Raw genomic sequence first — 6,519 nt, 5'->3', positions numbered from 1 at the left:
TATCTTGTGAGGGTGATTTAAATAGCCCTTTACGTAGTTTTCAGTCTCCCAGAGAGTGGCCCCTTGTCCGTGCTTTTCTCCCCAAAAAGGTGCCCCCATATAATGGGGACTAGTGGCACAGAAGTGTGCTCCTAGTTGTAGGAAGAGCTGAGGTCCTCAGGCACAGCGCTCCCGGCCCACTGGACTCTGGAAACGTCTCTGCTGAGGGGCTGCCCACCAGTAGGTATTTGCACTCAGTATTGCAGCAGCTGTTAAGTTGTGGTCTGGGCTCCAGGTTTGGTCCCAGCCTGTGGCAGTCCCTGGACAAAAGGGCTCCACTTTAGCTCTTGTGACTCCTAGACCTCTGCCAAATTCAGGAATCCACACCTACCCTCTGCTGACCAGTCTGTCACATTGCCCGTCGGTGGCCAGCCCCTAGTTCTTGAGTCAGCTTCCACATAACAAGAGAATGGAGAGAAACGGAAACCTTAGGACCTCACTTTTCTTTCCCCATGTTGTAGCCACGTTGCTATGGCTCACCCCAAGAGTATTGTGGAAGCAGCCTCAGAGTACTGTGGGTCACCAGAATCCAGGTTTAGAAGCAGAAAGCTCCTTCCCTGGAAGTTATCCTAACTTCCCCATGCCCCTCCCCCACACCGGGGGAAAGGTCCAGAAGTTGGGGAGCGCCTGGGTAGCTCAGTCCCTTGAGGGTCCAACTTCAGCTCAGGTCATTACCTTATGGTTCACGAATTCCAGCTCGGCATCAAGTTCGCTGCTGTCAGCGTCAAGCCCAGCCGGCTCAGCATCCTCTGCCCGGTTCTGCCCCGTGTCTGCCTCGCCCCCGCGTTTGTGAGCAAGCTCGGGGCACACGCATGCGCATACTTGCTCTCGCGCGCGCACCCGCACGCGCTCTCTCGCGCGCTCAAAAATAAAGATTTTTTTACAAAAAAGTTTGGGGCCCCTGAGTGCCTCAGTCGGACTGAAGTTTGGACTTCAGCTCAGGTCATCATCTCCGTGTTCGTGAGTTCGAGCCCCGCATCGGGCTCTGTGCTGACAGCTCAGAGCCTGGAGCCTGCTTCGGATTCTTTGTCTCCCTCTCCCTCTGCCCCTCCCTGGTTCATGCTGTCTCTCTCTGCCTCTCAAAAATAAATAAGTGTAAAAAAAAAAAGTCTGGAAGTTGAGACACAGACATGAGCCTTGTTTCCTCCACTTGACCCTGTTTTTTCTTCTTCGCATCATACTCAAGAAGTAGGAAGGAAGGAGCTTTTCTTTTACTTCCTCCCTTTACTTCGACCATCAAGCAGCACACCTCTTGGCTGCACTGTCATAGGCCAAAGCAGAATTTTCTTTTCACTACAGAACTCTGTGAACTCTAGGCTCCCACTTTGAAAAGACAGAGAATGAAGTATTTGGAAAACTCAAAATAATAGCCTGGCTTGTAATGTTACGTTATTGTTTAAACCTATTTTTCAGATCAGAGGCAGGATCTTCATCCTCCTCCCCTTTCATTCCCTTTTATAGCAAATCCCAGTATTTCCTTCAGCCAAATGGATGGACATCTCAGCCACACAAAGGCAAGGGCAAAATGTTCAGAAACGGATGCAAACAATATATTAAGTCATTTTCAAAATGCTCCAAATATACAGGTACATCCATAAGAACCAGAAAAAATAGGCAAACGTGGAAATAGTTGTGTTAAGGAGGTGGAATTTTAGATGATTTTTCCCCTCCAGATTTTCCTATTTTTATCTAATAAAAGAAAGTCACTTTTAATGTTGTAATAATGTTTTATTTAAAATAAAAATAACTCCCCTATCACCTCTGGTCCACGAGTCACCCACCATGTATATATGAGATAATCCATTAGGCACTGTGTGTTCTAGAAACTGAATGAGCTAAGTCAACCCTCCCAGGAGGGGGAACTCAGCTACTGTCCCAAGGCCATTGTGATCGCAAGCTCCCTGCACACAGGAGGAAGCCTGGAGGTACTCTGGGCTGGGGAAGGAAGCACAGGGTGTGCACTGCTCCAGGCTTAGCTGTTGTTTATGGGTTTCTGAAGTATCTCTGAACAAAAGGATTGGGGAGGAGTGTTACTCCCTTAGGACTGACAGCCTGGATCCCCCTTCTGAACTGCAGATAATCTGGACCCACTGCCCCTTCCCGACAAGACTCTGAGTTGCCCAGTGTCTAAAGAATCCATTGCTCTTTCCTATTCCCAAGTTCTGCAGAGTTTGGGGTGGGCAAGGGGTAGCCTGAAGTGCAGTTGCCAAGAACTGGTTTCCTCCTTTTGACATTTAGGGCTGCTGAAGCTGGGAGCTCGCTGGCCCCTGAGGAAGGAGGCCACAAAGGGCTTGCGGACTAAGTACAAGGGGGCACAGCCCCTCCCTGCGCACCAGGCCCTCCCCTCCTTCAGCCTCCCCACAGCCCCTGGATGCTCTGCTCCGAATCACAGGCCGCTGCCAATTACAAAAGGACTCTTAACTCTGTTTCGCAGCCCCTTGATTGATAGCACTGGTGAGTGAAATTATAAGCCTTAATGATCACATTAATTTCTGGGGAAAGGGAAGCGGTCAGAAGAGGTTCTCAATCACAAGCGCCACAATCAGCTGGGTGAGTTCAATGACAGGCCAGAGCAGAGAAAGAGGGGAAAGAATTAACTTTTTTAAAGGTCATCAGTGAGTAGTGGGAGAGTAACCAGACATGAGAGATGAGGGGCGCAGAGGATCCTGGAGCCAGAACGTGAACCCCCTTCCCAGGGCTCCTGACCAAAGGCTGGCATCAGTGCTTCTCATCCTTGGCCTTACACTGGAATCCTCGGGAAGCCTTCAAAGGCTGATGCCTGGGCCCTACCCCAGAGTTTCTGCTACAGTTGCACTTGGAATGCAGCTTGGGCACTGACAGCTGTGAGAGCTGCCCACGTGATTCTAGAAGCAGCCAAGGTTGAGAACGACTTGTCTAAATGAAAGGGTTTGGGGGCAAGTAGTCAGGATCCAGCACATTTGGAAATCCACTTAATCTGATCGGTTCTTGCCACCAAGGAGAATTTCTTCTGCTGCTCTCTTGGCCCCACGTGAAGACAAGAGTGAGAGTAAGAAGGGAAATTAGGCATCACTGCACCCAGTGCTCCTTTGTTCAGATGAAAACACTGAGGTACACTGAGGTTAGCTGACTCACCCAAGATCACATTGTCCATCCTGGAACCCCAGCCTCCTCATCCTAGCCAGTGCCCCTTCCACAAGGCTCATCGCTGGGCCAGTGCAAACAAGATGCCCTAGGAGGGCATCTGAGTGGCTCAGTTGGTAAAGTGGTGGACTCTTGGTTTCAGCTCAGGTCATGATCTCATGGTTTGTGGGATCCAGCCCCACGTCAGGCCCTGCACTGATAGCATGGAACCTGCTTGGGATTCACTCTCCCCTTCTCTCTCTGCCCCTCCCCTGCTCATGCGTGCACATACTCTTTCTCTCTCAAAATCAGTAAATAAACTTAAAAACAAGAAAAAGAAGATGCTCTGAATGACACTCGATGGGGCAGGAGCTGGGGGCTGTTCTCCAGCCTTCATGGTGGAGAAGCCGAGGCCTCTGCAGGCCCTTGCCCAGTGGCCGGGACATACTAATTGACGGATACTATAAATTACAGGGCCAAGACAGATAAGGACACTTGGCTCCCCCGAGGATGAAACCTAGGACCTTGGCTTCCTCAAAGCACTCACCCTACTCACAGTTTCCCAACAGAGCACTACAACATTGGGGTATGTCAGGAAGCTCCCTGGGCTATGTGGCAACATCCTGGTTACCCCATTGGAGAATCTGCCCTCTGCACATTGCTGAGGAACCCCACTCAGAGGCGGCCGAAAGCTCTGATGACCCTCCCTAATGGTCTCTATACAGGTCAGGGATAATCAGAGCAAAAAGCCACTTCACATTCCAAAAGAGGATTCACAAATTTAAAAAGATGATTTTAAAATACAGATGACATAAAATAAACCATTAGTCATTCATGGTAAAGGCACTGGAGTTAATCAAACTGAGTTATTGTTCTTCAATTTCCCCGAGTGATTATAAAAAATGTTCTTGTAAAATGAGTGGCTTGAGATTCTTAGAACAGCATCTCAGCAGCAGAAAGTGTTTGCCAAGCTGCTTCTACATAATCATATATCAAAAAACAAAAACAAAAACATTGTCATTTATCTACTTTCTCTCAACCTTCCTCGTGACATGGGTGTGCTCAGAAGTCCGCAGAAGGGGCCCGGACTGGAAAAACTGGGGGAGTCAAGCTCTACCATGGGTACAGGGTGAGATCTACTTCACGAGCCCAGTAAGCAGAGGCATATTCATAATAGAAACACAGGCATTCTCTGTATTTTTCTAACAGCTTCTGAAGTGTTCATCAAGCCTGTGTCTGATTAAGTACTTTTAAATTCTGAGCAATGAAATGGGCCCTCTCAGACCCTCTTGGCAGAAACGCAAATTGATACGACCCTTTTGGAGAGCCATTTGGTTGTATGTATCAAAATTAAAAATGCATATAATCTTTGACTCAGAAATGCCACTTCTAAGAATTTATCCTACAGAAATACCCCCACGTTCATGGAAGTGTACATAGAAAGATGGTTCTTTGCAATCTAATTTATTACAGTGAAAAACTGTGAGTAACTCAAAGTCCACCAGTAAGGAATTAGTTGAATAAACTGTAGTTAATCCATAAAATGGAAGACTAGGCAGATGTTTAAAAAAAAAAAAAATGAAGTAGAGCCATATGTACCACCGGAAGGGACAGCCATACACACAAAAATAATCTACAGAAAAAATAGAGGGTTTCCATTTTTATTTAATTTTTTTTAATGTTTATTTTTGAGAGACAGAGAGAGAGAGAGAGAGAGAGAGAGAAAGAGACAAGAGTGTGAGCAGTGGAGGGTAAGAGAGAGAGACACACACACACAGAATCTGAAGCAGGCTCCAGGCTCTGACTGTCAGCCCAGAGCCCAATGTGGGGCTTGAACTCATGAACCGTGAGATCATGACATGAGTCGAAGTCAGACACTCAACTGACTGAGCCACCCAGGTGCCCCTAGGGTTTCCATTTTTATAAGGATTAAGGACAGCAACCACAGTGCACACCTCTGGTCAAGGGGTTCAGTTCTTGGGCTCCTAAATTGGACTAAAAATCCCTAAACTATAAGTGAAATATTTTGGGGTCCTTAATTCAGTTGGTAAGTTAACCTCCTGTTCTTTCTCTTCCCCAGTATCAAAGGACAACTACAAATGATTCAAACACAAATGTAAGACCCCCTCACCTAATTGTCACAACATGTAAATAATACTTTTGAAAAGCAGCCCTCCCCGATTGAGAAAAACCATTTGTTAAAGGAGCACGGAAGATTGGTTTTGGGCTGCAGTAATCACTTGCCTAGGTCCATCTTCTCTTGTTTGTATATTCAAATTGCATATATTGGAATGGTAGGACTTAAATCTGTATATTCAGAGACTACCGTGTCACATCCCCCACAACTCTGCCGCCAACACCAGCCATGGAGGATATCTGCCTTAAAATCCATGCAAGCACTGAGGTTCTTAAAGTACCCAAACTGCATCCAGTAGAGATCCTAAAGTCCCCGAAGAGCGTGCTATGAGGTTTTTAATTCTGGGCTTTTTCAAATCTTGAAAGCCAGCTTTGATTCTTGCCTATAATGGTGGAGATGCCCAAAACAAAGGCGGTGGGAATCCTAGTGGGAATCTATTCTGTGGCTTGTCCCAGGAAACTTACTCCTTTTTAACTTCACTAAGAACGTTTTCAGTGGATTAAGATAGATTATATGATTGTGACAGATTTTATTGTAGGTCAGCGATACCCTTCCATCCCCCTCCTCCACAAGAGGAGTATACATCCCTGCCCACAGGAAGTTGGGTTTGGCCACATGTGTCTGGCTTGGGCCAGTGGAAAGCGAAAGAATGTGACATGAGCAGCAGCTTCAGACGCGTCTGCGTGGTTTGATTCCGCATCTTGCACTTCTGCATTCTGCCATGCGAAGAAGCTGCTTCGGGCAAGCAGCTAGTCCAGAATGAGGAAACACTGGAGCACACTTGAACCCAAACTCCAGCCTGGAACCAGGCCCGGCCGAGCCCCCAGGGACGGGCAGCCTCCCGTGAGCAAGAAATACAAGTCTGCTATCATAGGTTCTGAGGGCTATTTGCTATTTAGTATTATTGAAGCAAAACTTGACTAATACATGGTTGGATAGCCTCAGAGCCATTGCTCAGCTTTGCCAGATCTTGTTATTGATCTCATATTTGTTTCTGATTCACTTTTGTCTTATGAAACAAGCCACTTCAGAAACATTTTCGAATCTTTTTGGTGCCTTTCACTAATCTCATACATTCCCAAAGGTAACCACTATTGTGCAGTTCGTGTGTATCCTACTCGTGTTTGTTTTAAATATTTGTGATATATTTATATACGCATAAACATAATCTGGTATTGTTCTGTAGGTTGTAAAACTTTACATAAACACTCAGCTGTATGTATGTTTTGTGATTCACTTTC

Source organism: Leopardus geoffroyi, chromosome B2 (genome assembly GCF_018350155.1).
Source record: "Leopardus geoffroyi isolate Oge1 chromosome B2, O.geoffroyi_Oge1_pat1.0, whole genome shotgun sequence".
Taxonomy (NCBI): Eukaryota; Metazoa; Chordata; class Mammalia; order Carnivora; family Felidae; genus Leopardus; species Leopardus geoffroyi.
Note: the sequence above shows the minus strand (reverse complement) of the source record.